Here is a 13,907-nt window from a genome sequence, read left to right as displayed (position 1 = left end):
CATGAATGAAAGTCAGCTTTCCGTTTTAAAACCTTTTTTAATTTCAATGGTTTTACAAGAGACTTGCAACAGCAACAAGAAAACAGACAAATGGACGTATGGTACTTAACAACAGTATGAAAACAGGAATATAGCTCAAAAGCTGCCTAGCCGACAAAATAAATCACCTTAACAATTAGGTAGGAAGGCACTGGCTTAGCATGGAAATCTTAGTATGAGCATAAATCTTACTACACTGAGCAATGTGAACTTCCATAACTGAACACAGTAATACCTGTATTCTAAATGCAGTAGGACAGGAAGAATGAAACATTCAGGGCTTCATGAATATTCCCAGGGCAACATCTCAGTCTGCCAAAATAGCACAGTCTTAAACAAAATTTGGCAACAAAAAGCCCTTTAAATGTTAGAAGACATACTGTTCGTTTTAAGGTCCACACTTCACAGACTTCTGAAAGGTGGAAGTCCACAAAATGCGTAGAGAACATCTGAGTGTCTCTAAAGCAAACATGGGAAAAGGGAAGATATTATATGAAATAAATATGCAACAAATAACTAGATTTGTCAGAGAGATCATTAACCCTTATCTCCAAAGACACCATGTATAAAAAGCAGAAATAATTTATCTGCCTGTTAAAGAGGGAACCTGAGGTTCAGCCTCTCTACATGCACTGTTGAGCAGCTCGGAAAAACTCTGCAGAGGACTGCTAAAATAATCCCACTGTTGAAGACTACTTAGAAGCCTGTCTGGGCTTCATAAAGGATATGCAAAGAAAGGGTAGAAGTGGCTAGAAAGGCACTTGTCTCTCACACTCACGCACTCTTACTAACATATGGCCTTTGCAGAACAAAAGTGGGTACTTATAAAAAATTAGGTAGTAAAATAAATGATCGTTCCCCTCTCCTTGGCTATCTTCGCCAGACTCCAAACCTTGTCCTAGTGGTTTTCTGCAATAGTTGTGACATATTCAGAAGTGGAAAGGGAAATCATGGGAGGGTATGTAGTACTGAAATAGGTCATTGGTTCATTAGTTCGTATACAATGTTTTACACAGCTATTCTGTATTTAAAAACATGCATGTGAGTTTTTTCTGCAGCCACAATTTTGATGTTTGGAACATGACATTTGATTGCCTTCATTCAGACTTAATTATTCATATCTTAGCACAGTAACCAATATTTAATAAATACAACTTGGATCGTATTCTGAATTAACCTGTTTCTGCTTACCGACCAGATGCCTTATTCACACATATAACATATAGGTATAAGTTAAAATCCTGAGTCTTGCTCAGTGAGCTGAAGTTGCCCTCATGGTGGCTGAATAGTAATCGAAATCTTGTTTCAAACAAGTCCAAATGTTCTTTCTGATAGAGAGCCTTTCAGATTTCTCAGCATTTTTTCAAGTATAAGAAATTCTTTGAAGAGGCTTGTTAAGACTTATATTGTCAAAAGAGTTCCTGGCATGTCTTCTCCTTAGAGATCTAAATCCTTTCTTTTGAGTTTGATACAGAATTCCTTTAGTACTGTCAGGTAACTACTTCCTAAGTGTTCTATTTTATACCAAAATGGTTTCTTACATGAGAAAGATTTTAGAGTATTATACTGACTTTGGTAGGGCATCTGACATGGTCTCCCACATAATTTTTGTACTTTACCTGGGTGGATGGGCAGACAATTAGATGGGTGAAAAACTGGCTGGAGTCAAGGTCACAGTGTAGCAGTTAAAGTTTTGTACCCTACCCAGAAGCTGTAGTTTGTTAGAGTCTACCCCGGGACCTTGTCCTGTGTAGTATCTGTAAAGAACCCCAGGGAGGAGACAGAGTGCACCCTCGTCAGCTTTGCAGGTAACGCCAAACCTTAGTGGACAGGCCCAAGGGCAGAGCTGCAGTTCAGCAGGATCAGGTGGGGAAACGGGCCAAGCAGGAACCTGAAGAAATTTGACAAAAAGGCAGGTGCGAAGTCCTGCACCCAGGACACACTACTTGCAACAGTACAGGCTGGGACTGACCAGCGAGGTAGCAGCTCTGCTGAAAAAGCCTGGGAGGCACTGGTGGACAGCAAGCTAAGCACAACCCAGCACGTGCCATGGCAGCAAAGAAGGCCAGTAACATCCTGGGCTATACTAACAGGAGGGTAGCCACTACATCAGGGGAAACAATTATCCCCCTTTATTAGTCACTCTGTAGACTACATCTGATTGCTGTGGCCAGTGTTGGGCCCTCCAGTACAAGACAGACATTGATTAGTTGGAGCAGGTTTAGCAGAAGTGACCAAGATGGTCAGGGGCTGGAGAAGAGGCACTGCCAGAGGCTGAGGGAACCATGCTTGTTCAGCCTGGAGAGGAGAAGGGTTAAGGGGTACCTAACAGCAGCATTCTAACATTTACAGGGAGGTTACTGAGAAGGCAGGGCCAGGCTCTTTACTAAGGAGTGTGGCAGCACTCGTGCAGTCAGGCAGTGGAGCCAAAGTAGTGGGAGTCTCAGCCCTTCGAGGTTTTTTAAGACCCAATTGGATAAAGCCCTGAGCAGCCCGGTCTGACCCTGATTTGGGCCACGGGTTGGACTAGAGATCTGGATGCCGCCCTGAATTAGGATGTGACGCTATATTTTTTAAACAAGCTACCCCATTCATCAGCCTTAAAAATAAAAAAGGCAGTGAGTGCTTATCCAATGAAGGCTAGCATACATACATAATATAGTTGGAAATTCTCCCTCAAAAATGTATAGCATCAAAAAAGTTTGAGAGTAAAATTTTTCTTTTTTAATTAGATATAGGTTGAAATATGTGGTGTGAAATGTTAGCTTTGTTTGCCTTATAATTAAAGTTGCAAATGCACGACTTTTTATAAACCAAACGTGTACAGGTGTGATTCTTTATTGATTTAAGTAATGTTTTATGCTTTGCAAAGAGTGATATAACAGTATCACTTTTGTGGTGTCATTCCTACCTTTATTAAACAGTCTAATGCATTATTCCTCCCAGAATTGCTGAGTACAGTAAATAAACACATCCATAACAGGGGTTGTCCCAAAACTCTAAGTTTCCTAGGAAATGTATGTTCTTGAGACAGAACTTTACTGTCTGTACACCAAGCTTGTTACACTCAAAACCTTATTTATGACAAAGATGAAATACACCTTATTTATAAAGTTAAAAAATTTATTGTTAGCATAATTGAAATCTTAACAGCCTTTTCAAGAATTATTATTAATCCAGATGTAATTATTACAGAACAAGAAAGGATATGTCTATGCTGAAAAGTTTCAATAATAACAATAATACAGTTAAAATTGGTCCAACACAATTCTTAGTTTCTACCGTTCTCCCAGTGCTGTGTTCACCCTTCTCCCCTCCTTCCCTAGACCCCAAGGTCAATGGTTTCATTCAGGTGTTACAGTGAGCGATCGGCATCTGGAGTCCTCCACCAGGAGGAATAGGATGTTCATGTTGATGGTTTCTTCTTCCTCCCTCTAGAGTCCACTTGGAGTTATTTTTGTATGCTTGCTAACGCACTTTCACACCTTGCTCTTTCTTCACTAGTCTTCAGCTCCACATTACATCTGAGTTTACTATATACAGTGCCTTCCACATACATTATTAGATAGTTGCTTTGTCTTCTTTGCTACCCCTAAAACCAGTTGTGTCCAGCTCCATGTCTGCATTTCTCTAACTGACCACTGGTGAATTGTTTGTAGCTGTGACGTCTCCAGTGCCAACCCTGTGCTCCATCTCTTATCAGCCTATGTATGCTGTATCCCATGTCTCCATACCTCAGGGCTCTGGTATTGTGCGAGACCTGCATTTCTCTACATTATCTCATCATATTACAGTCATAAATGTCATTCTACACTGTAACTGCCTGTTACTATTACCTATTTAAAACTATCATTGTAGCATGCAAAGATAAAAAAGAAAAATAAATTAGCCATAGAAAATTCATAAAGTGGAGAAACAGCTGTCACAGTTAAATGAAGCAAAGCAAAGGTGCAAGCAGGCCAAAAAATGTTCAGACAGAGCAAGTCTGACAAGCTTCAGTCCTGAGGCCTTGGAAATCCGGTACAAGGCTTATGGCCTGTTACGAGCAAAGGCAATACTTTATTACAGGGCTACATAGTTACAAATAGGTAATGACCAAATACAGTATTTTAGTTGTTTGCAAAACATTTCTGTCTTCCCAGTCTTTCTTTAGAGATAAATTTATAGTCTCTAATGAAGGAGTCCTGCTTTAATCCTATAAAAAGCACTCATCACAGATTGTTTAGGCATCCCTTGAAATATTGCTGATAGGAAAATACAGTTAAAGTAAAGCAAAGGTTACATAGCTGTGTTTCTGAGGCTGTGTGAAAATACTTGGGAGATATGTGAACCACCAGAAATTTAGAAAACAGCGTCATCTTTCTGGATACTTGGAGGCCTCATACATTAGCAGAAAGCAGAGCTATCAGAAATTTCTGTAATGGCCTTTTCTGTATTATTTATCTCGATAAGCAATTAAAATAACAGGAGACTGTCATGTTCCCCAACCATTACTTTCAAGAAAATAAACACCTTTCCCAAGTATTAACGGCAAGCCAGTAACAGCTTTACATTATGAGATTAAATTGTAAGGACTGTCCAGATCAGGACATTTATACATCTATGACCTGTCATTCAGCCTCTCTGTGGCACCCCTGGGCAGTTAATGAAAATCTTTGTCCTGACTCCAGAAATCCTTGAACTTTTAGGACAACAAGCTACCAGCAGTCCAAGGGGAAGGAAATCCCTCTTCTGTGTCACTAGATCCTTTTATGACAGATACAGCTCTCATTACAGATATACTTACATTATACGAGCTGATTAGTGCTTTTCGGTCTACCTGCCAGTGATTGTTTTCAGAAGTATCTTACCTCAGTTACATGAGGACATTCTGGCTGCCAATGAAGTGAGTCAGTTTTGAGGAAGACTGTTTTCCTGATTTTGTTTTCACATGCCTTGACATGAAACAGATACTTGCAAATTGTTAACAGATGATAGTAAGTCATTGGAAGGTACAGCAAAAGGATGAGATGGACAGAACTAAAAATACATGTATGGGAGAGTAGGGGAGTACACAAAGGAACAGAAATGGACCAGAGCAAAGGGTTCATTTGAACTAGACGTCTGGGACTAGGCATTTTCTGCGAAAATCAAAGGGTTCACTGATACAGAGTTCAGACAATGAAGTGGAAAACTTCCATAGCTCCAGTAGCAGCACCTGGAAGCATTTTACATAGCTGTCTTCACAGAGGAAGACCCTCTTGATTTCAGTGGGAGCGTCCATCCTCTATCACATCCCATAATCCACAACCTCATAGCAAACTGTTCTTTAACTACTATCCTGTAATTATGTCTAAAAGGCCTGTGAATGAAAGAAATTAAAAGAGACAAAATTGTTCCCTGAAAATAGGGAACAGAAAGTGTCAGACTTCTTTTCCGTTAAATATCATCATGAATTTGCCACTGTTTCCTCTGGAATTCCAAAATACCCTCCAAAATCTGAAACCCAAAGGAACTGTGCAGAGATTTGGCTGAATTTAATTTTTTGCAAGCAGGAAAACAAACCACCAATTTATCAAGAATGTTTTAAGAATTTTTGTGCAGAGAAGTTTGGACATAGATTTATTAGGTGGGAGGGGATATGATGAGATACATATGTTTTTTACCTTCCTCCGTCCTACAGTTTTCCCATAGTTCTGCTCAGTGCATCACAGAACAGATCTCAGCTGCACAAGACACTCTCTCTTCTGTCATATCCTACTTCAAGGCTGCAGTTGGCAACAAAAGTCTCACACACAGAAAGCTGTATTCCTTTGATTTCTCAAAAATGTGACAAAAAACTCTTTTTCTAATAATACAGATGTGTTCCTCTGTACATGAATAGCTCTACACATTTTTGCCCTTATCTTAGAAATCTTGGGCATTGCGTACATGAGCTAAGGCTGTATTCCAGCTGTCATTTTTTTGATCCTCGTTTTTCACAAATTTCTAAGCCTGCTTCCTTTAAGAAACTTTCTCGTGCTTTGTTTCAGCACAGATGTGTTCTTTTGATTTGGATATATAATTTTTCTGGTTTTGATTTTTTCCCTTTGCACCTGGGTCTGGGAAGTCCCCAGTATCAGTACAAACTAGGTTGTGAATGGATTGAGTGGAGAAGAGCTTGGGGATGCTGATATACAAAAAATTAAACGTGAGCCAGAAATTTGTGGTTGCAGCCCAGAAAGCCAACCGTATCCTGGGCTGGATCAAAAGAAGCATGGCCAGCAGGTCAAGGGTGGTGATTGTCACCCTCTACTGCACTTTTGTGAAATCCCAGCTGGAGTGCTGCATCTAGCTCGGGGGTCCCCAGCACAATAAAGACATGAACCTGTTGGAGTGGGTCCAGAGGAGGGCCTAAAAAATGATCAGAGGGCTGGAACACCTCTCCTGTGAGGACAGACTGAGAGAGTTGGGGTTGTTCAGCCTGGAGAAGAGAGGCTCTGAGGGGAGACCTTATAGCAGCCTTTCAACACTTAAAGGAGGCCTACAGGAAAGATGGGGAGGAACCATTTAACAGGGCCTGTAGTGGCAGGACAAGGGGCAGCAGTTTTAAACTGAAAGAAGGTAGATTTAGGTTAGACATTAGGAAAAAATTCTTCACTGTGACGGTATTGAGGCACTGGAACAGGTTGCCCAGAGAAGCTGTGGATACCCCGTACCTGGAAGTGTTCCAGGCCAGGTTGGATGGGGCTTTGAGCAACCTGGTCTAGTGGAAGGTGTCCCTGCCCATGGCAGGGGAGTTGGAACTAAATGATCTTTAAAGGTCCCTTCCAACCCAAAACATTCTATGATTCTATGAAATATTTCAAGATCTGAAAATAAAACTGAAAAACAGCAACCAAGGCTTGGAGCTATAACAAAGATGATGTTCAGCATTTGGAAGAAGAAGGATTAGATTTACATTTAAATCTGATTTGAAGTTACCTTTTTGTCATAATGGAAACTCTTAAATTTGGTTTCCTGCTTTTTTGAAAACTCTGCAAATTTTTGCCCTGTTGTTTCTTGAATTCATAAAGACCAGCTTCCTGCTTTGTTGCTTTGATCATGGTTCTTTTCTTAACAGGGCTGGAAGTAGATTCTTCACTTGCATCACCTCATCCAAAACTGGATTTTTCTTCTTTATGTAAACTCAGAGCAATCTCCCTTCATTTTATTGTCAGGCCCTTTTTTTCCAAAGGATCTACATGCTAATGACTGGTAGTCTACTGCATGAATCTATTGAATTTTTGAATTCACAACAACCGTACATGGCAGGAGCAGTGCTAAGATGGCATGCAATTCCCAAAACTGCTGTTACATAGACAAGAGAAGGTTCTTAACGCTTGTGATCCTCAGAGCTTCATAGAGACTGCATAGGAAGATCTTTAGTCAGGGTTAGCTGTCATGAGACCAGAATGATCCACGTTTATCTGATCTAAATAGTTGATTAAAAAGTGGACGAGAACATATATTATTAGTGGTTAGATTGGGGCAGATTAAAATAAATAATCCTAATAAGATTCATTTTATTTCTGAAACATGACCAGGCAGCATTGATCCTCTTGTTTACATGCAGTGCATTTGGAGACAGAGGAGAGAAATAAAAATATCATCTGCAAGGTAAGTCATTGTGGAGTTGGATGTTTCCTCATTTTACCAAATATTGGACAATACGTTAGATGTCTTAAGTAGATTGGATGGCACACATCACACCTGCAGCTCAAATACAAGAGTACAGCCTAAGAAACAAGCCTCTATTAAATAAATACTGCAGTGTGAGTGTCTAAAAGCACCGCGCGTCCGAGCAGCGCGACAGCACCTTCAGACGTCGGTGTGGGGGCATCTAGTGACCCAAAGTGTTACTGCAGGTCTTAAACTGCCACTTTATTCTGACCGCGTTAAGGGTAACTGTGTTGCTTATGAGTAGATACCAAGCAAGCAGTGTGTGCACTCTGTCGAGATGTTCTGTGGTTTTGGCTGAATCCGTAAAGGATCCCTATTAAAAAAGACCAGAGTTAAGAGTCACTGCTTTTTGAGTATTATTTCACCTGTGATAGCTTCAGTGAATCTTCATTGTATGCATGCAACCTATGTTCAAGTGTTGAAAGACTCCTGATTAGCTTTAGCTCCGATTGTTCTTGCTTATCTAGGTTAGGGTGACATGCAGCATTTGCCATTCATGTAGTTTTTATTCCTTTTCAATACCTTTCATATTAAATGTAATATTAGGTGAATTACTCTGTTATATAATATATGCTTTGACGAACACGGATACTTTGCAGAGATTGGATACATGCCAGAGGAAACAGTATAAATTTGGAATTCCGACACTAGTATTCTGTGGTTTTTTCCCATTATTGGTAGTCTGTATTGGCTTTGTGTGCCAAGGTTTTGGTGGGGGGGGGCGGTTACAGGGGTGGCTTCTGTGAGAAGCTGCTGGAAGCTTCCCCCGTGTCCAACAGAGCCAGTGCCAGCCGGCTCTAAGATGGACCCACCGCCAGCCAAGGCCATGCCAATCAGTGATAGTGGTAGCGCCGCTGTGATAACATATTTAAGAAGGAAGAAAAGTTGCTGGGACAGACAGAAACGACAGCCGGAGAGAGGAGTGAGAACATGTGAGAGAAACAGCCCTGCAGACACACAGGTCAGTGAAGAAGGAGGGGAGGAGATGCTCCAGGCGCCGGAGCACAGATTCCCCTGCAGCCCGTGGGGAAGACCATGGTGAGGCAGGCTGTCCCCCTGCAGCCCATGGAGGTCCACGGTGGAGCAGATATCCACCTGCAGCCCGTGGAGGACCCCACACCGGAGCGGGTGGGTGCCCAAAGGAGGATGTGGCCCTGTGGGAAGCCCGCGCTGGAGCAGGTTCCTGGCAGGACCTGTGGAGAGAGGAGCCCACGCTGGAGCAGGTTTTCTGGCAGGACTTGTGACCCCACAGGGGACCCACGCTGGAGCAGTGTGCTGCTGAAGGACTGCACACCATAGAAGGGACCCATGCTGGAGCAGTTCATGAAGAACTGCAGCCCGTGGGAAGGACCCACATTGAAAAAGTTCATGGAGGACTGTCTCCCGTGGGATGGATCCCCATGGTCTTCTGCTTTCTGTAACCGTCCTGTAACAACAAAGCCACTGCTTCGATATGTTTTGTTTCTGGAATTAAAATTTTAATCTCACCATTTTAAAATTTAATTTCTGCTTCCAATTTCTCAAGTAGGTCTCTCCCTAACAGGGGTTTAGGAGAATTTGGCAAATACAGAAACTGATGAGTGACCCATTGCTTTCCTAATTTCATTGTCAAAGGTTTAAAGAAGGGTCTAGTCTCTCGTTCACCTGTCGCTCCAACAACACTAATTTCTTCAGAACTTAATTCCCCCTCCAAGGTGTTTAAAACTGAAAAGGTGGCTCCAGTGTCAACTAAAAATTCAATGTTCTGTTCTCCCAGGCTAGCTGTAACCAGAGGTTCTGCTGGGAGACTCCCCTCCGGTCCCTGTCAGATACTTGCACTCAACTTTCCCAAGAAAGGGGGAACTTGCTGAGATTGTGTGGTCGAAGTTGGGATTGCTTGTGACCTTGTAGGTCTCAGGGGACATTCCCCTTTCCAGTGTCCTTCTTGTTGACAGTATGCACACTGATTCGGTCCCAGGGGCTGGTTTAATCCCACTGGTGACTCTAATCCAGTTCCTCTCCCTCGTCCCACTCCTCGACCACGTCCCCTTCCTCAGTGAATAACTCCTCTGCCTCATCCCATGCCAGCTCCTACTTCCAGAGCAGCTACTAACCTTGCACTCATTTTACTCTGTAATTCATCTCTATTTCTGTATGCCACCCAAGCAACTTCTAATAATTTTCCCCAATCTCGAGAATCTGCTCCTTGTAATTTTTGTAATTTCCTTCTGATATCATCAGGGGATTGTCCTCTAAATAAAGAAGCCAACTGAGCTTTTCCTTCTGCAGACTCAGGATCCATATTAGTATATTTCCTAGCAGCATCTTTTAATCTGCTTATGAATGGACGGACATATGCTATCACAGGGGTGCAATGAAGATGGAGCTAGGCTCTTCTCAGTGGCACCCAGTGACAGCACCAGAGGCAATGGGCGCAGACTGAAACACAGGAGGTGCCCCCTCGACATCAGGAAACACTTTTCTACCCTGAGGGACACTGAGCCCTGGCACAGGTTGCCCAGAGAGGCTGCGGAGGCTCCTACCTTGGAGATATTCACAAGCCATCTGGACACCCTGCAGGGCAACCAGCTCTGGGTGGCCCTGCTGCACCAGGGGCCTTGGACCGGAGGGCCTGCAGCGGTCCCTTCCAACCTCAGTCACTCTACAATTCTAAGCTTACAGCTGTCCTCCTGCAGACAGTTGAGCAGATGCTTTTCTTCCAAGCGTTTCTGACAGAGACTTCCACGGGAAATGATGCTTGCACCAATGCGGTCCCACTTCCCTGCCAACAGAGGACAGTGGCAGGGGAGCCGTGGGGCAGCAGCGCACCAACCTCCCCCACCCTGTCCTGTGAAGTAGCTTGACGACACTTGTAAATGTGCACCTGAACTTGCCTATTCCCACATGACATTCCAAGGCAAATGAGGAGGGCCAGGCGGAAGGAGAGCAGAGGTGCCCAAGCAGAGGTGTCCCGGATGAGCGATTTAGGATCTATAAAGAATCCCTAAAAGTGCAACTTAACAGAGTTCAATGGAAAGGTTCTCGCTTTTACTTTCTCCATGGGAGAAACATACAAAGGAAAATTGAGTTAGAATCGTTTTAGGATGATTTGCACAGACATCGGAGGTGCAAGAAGGTAAGGGAGACCCTCCCGTTGAGTCACAAGGTTCAGAAGGGACCCCCTTGCTTTTGAAACTCCTGATGTAGCTTAGGTGTGGCTAGATCCACACTTAGTCTCAGACCTGGTCAACAGTTTATGGCTAAGACACTCAAAGGGTATGGAAAACCTCCCGTTGAGTCACGAGGTTCAGAAGGGACCCCCTTGCTTTCGAAACTACTACTCAGAGTTCAGAAACTCTCCACTCCAGCAGAGCCTGGGTCCACTCTTAGTCCCAGACTTGGTCAAGAGTTTATGGCCAGGGCAATTACGTGTGCAGAAACAATCCTTTATATCCCTTAGTTAGGATTTCAAAACTTAGCATGCTATTAATCACTTCCCGATCAGTGCAGGCATCCAGTGCTAGTTCACTCCAAAGTTCAAGCCCTTGGTTTCCCAAAACAGGCTCTCAGGCATTGTCTTATACACATAGGTGATTTAATAGAGTGGTACAGCAGCAGGGTCAGCTCCAGCAGGGTGCCTCCGGGGAGGGACCAACCTGAGCAAACAAACCGCGGGGCAGTTATACCCGTACACACTACTCATCCGCCCCTCACACATTCTTCACGCTCTCTTTGCGCGTCTTCCACATGCCCTTCCGTGCAACAGTGGTTCTGCCCTGACACCTTCTGGTTCCTTCCTTATCAGATTCCTTCTCTGTCTCCAGAGAGGCCCTCCGTTGAGTTCAAGGTGCTGTTGACCGTTGTAGCCTTCAAGCCTCCTTACCTTATCATTTACGCTGCCTCTGGAGGCCCCTGTTTTGACTAGGTAGGTACACGTTCAGTAAAGCCCAGTGCAAGTTAACAGCTTGCGGCCTAAAGCTTCAGCAAATCTAGCTACTCATGCGAAGTAAGTAAAGCTAAGCAAACAGCATACTAAATCACTCAACAGTATAACTTCAAGTGGTTCATCCTATTCAAAACTCACTTGTTTAAGTGAAACAACTGACGTGCGGAAACAGACTCCTCGGTCAGTGAGACTGTAAAGTAGGTATGTTTATTCAGCGCTGGGCAGCACGGGGGGCAGTCCCACCAAAGTCGTGCGCGCCCGACTCGGCAGTTCGCTTCAAGTTTTTACAGTCAAGTGTCACATAGTCACAATACGCCTATACATAGGCATGACCTATCCCCGCTTCATATTAAAATTAGCTCCGAGAGGTCATTTCCATAGTCTCCTCTCAACTGCGCTTGCGCAGTGCCTCTTTATGGTGGTCGTCTGGTGGTCGCAGAGATGAAGGTAGATGACTCCTCTTCGTCACCGCTAGTAACCTCTTTTCTTGCGCAGGCTCAGTGGTCTCTTGGTATTCACCCAAGCCGCAAGACCCGTCTTAGCTGGCTCTTGGGGCCAGCTCCTGCTCCTTATCAGGAACTGTCTCTGCCTCATTGGCTGCTTCTTGGGACCAGCTCTTCTTATCAAGGACTGTCTCTACCTCAGCTAATTTCAACAACGTAAGCGCTAAACATCCTCTTTCATCCCCCTTTTATTATGAGTACTGAGATTCTTTTGACTCCCCTTGTCTCACCACTAATATCTCTTAACACTGAGGGGCATCCCTGCTCAAGGGGAGGGTTGCCTGCCGTGCCGTCCAGTTGCCGTCCAGTTGCCGTCCAGGGAGAATTCAAATTGGGCTCATCCAACGATCTGTTGTTGCCAAAAGATCTCGTTGCTGGAGATCAGCAACGTGCAGCCACGCTGCCTGGCAGGGAGAGCTCAGAGAAGGCTCACTTAGGCTGCCATATTTACGGGACGAAGCGGTTGGCTTGTAATCACATTGCCTGCAATGGGAGAGGTATGCACGAGACTCCCTGTAGCCACAACTTTCACTGCGTCACTCTCCTCCCTCGTGGGTTTCCTAGAGGAGCTCTTGGCCTGGCTATGGCTCAGGCCTTTGCCTCCTGTGGAGCCTGTACCCAACCGCTGCCGGTTTGGCTACGGGCTGCCAGGGGGGACATTAGCCGGTGCTCAGCACGGAAGGGCAGCCCCTCGCACAACATGAGCACCTCGTAGCACCAAAGCGGCCCCACGGAAAGGCATTGGCCGAGCTGCCCAGACGGGAATCGTCCGCGTAGCCGCCTGGTAGGCACCAGCTGTACCCGACGTCACCAACAGATAGCTAGGTAGTGCTAGGGGCCGCAGCACCGCTCCCCATCTCCCCTCCCTGCCGCGGTGAGCACCAGCGCCAGGCTCCACAGGCGGGGAGAGAAACCTCTCCTTCCGTCCCCCTGCACGGTGCCTCGGAGAAGCCCCGCTTCAGCTGGGCCGCACGTCCCAAGCGACGGGCAGGTCTGGAGCTGGTGGTCCACCACACACCTATACCTGGGTCCACAGGGCATCACAGGGGGCTGTGCCCCCTCTCCCGTCTCGCCCGGCTGATCCTGGTGCCGCAAAACACTGGTGCCCTGTCCGCAGGCGTCTACGCTGCCACAGTGGCCACCCCCGGCCCATCGCCCATCGCCCGCGCCCTCACACACGTGCGCCGTTGCACAAGGAAGCTGTGGCCCGGGCCCTCGTGTCTGGGGTGCCAGGTCCCTGGCAGGGCGGAGGGCTGTGCCTGGGAGTGCAGGTGGGCACAGGGGAGCTGAGCCAGCATCCGCCCCCTCCCCGGCGGTCAGGCTGCTCCGGCCTCCTCACGCACCTCAGGCACCCCTGGCGGGTCCCAGGCATGGCAGCACCCCACGTGGGCCACCACTAGACCCTGTCCCCAGAGCCAAGGTGCCCCCTGAATGGAGTGGGCCCGTGCGCTGGGGATCGTGACGCCCAAACACTGCCGGGCTCCGACGACTCCTTCCTGGGGCAAGATGGGGGGGCGGCCCTTGTGCCGGAGGATTTCGCCAAGGAACTGAGGCAAGGAAAGGCTGCGGGAGCGTCGCCTCCTTTTGCTCGGCTAGGAAACACCCCCGTGGCGGAGAGAAAGCGGAAAGCCTGAGGAAGGCCTCACTCAGCCTGCGAAAGGCGGAAGCTGGCAGCTTTGAGAGGGCCTCTGAAATGACATCACTCTGCACCAGGCTAACAAACAGCCACGTCCCTCTGCTCTGTTTCCCCAAGCTCCTCT

Source organism: Aquila chrysaetos, chromosome Z, assembly GCF_900496995.4.
Source record: "Aquila chrysaetos chrysaetos chromosome Z, bAquChr1.4, whole genome shotgun sequence".
NCBI lineage: Eukaryota > Metazoa > Chordata > Aves > Accipitriformes > Accipitridae > Aquila > Aquila chrysaetos.
The sequence above is the reverse complement of the archived record's forward strand: the minus strand, read 5'-3'. Positions refer to the sequence as shown.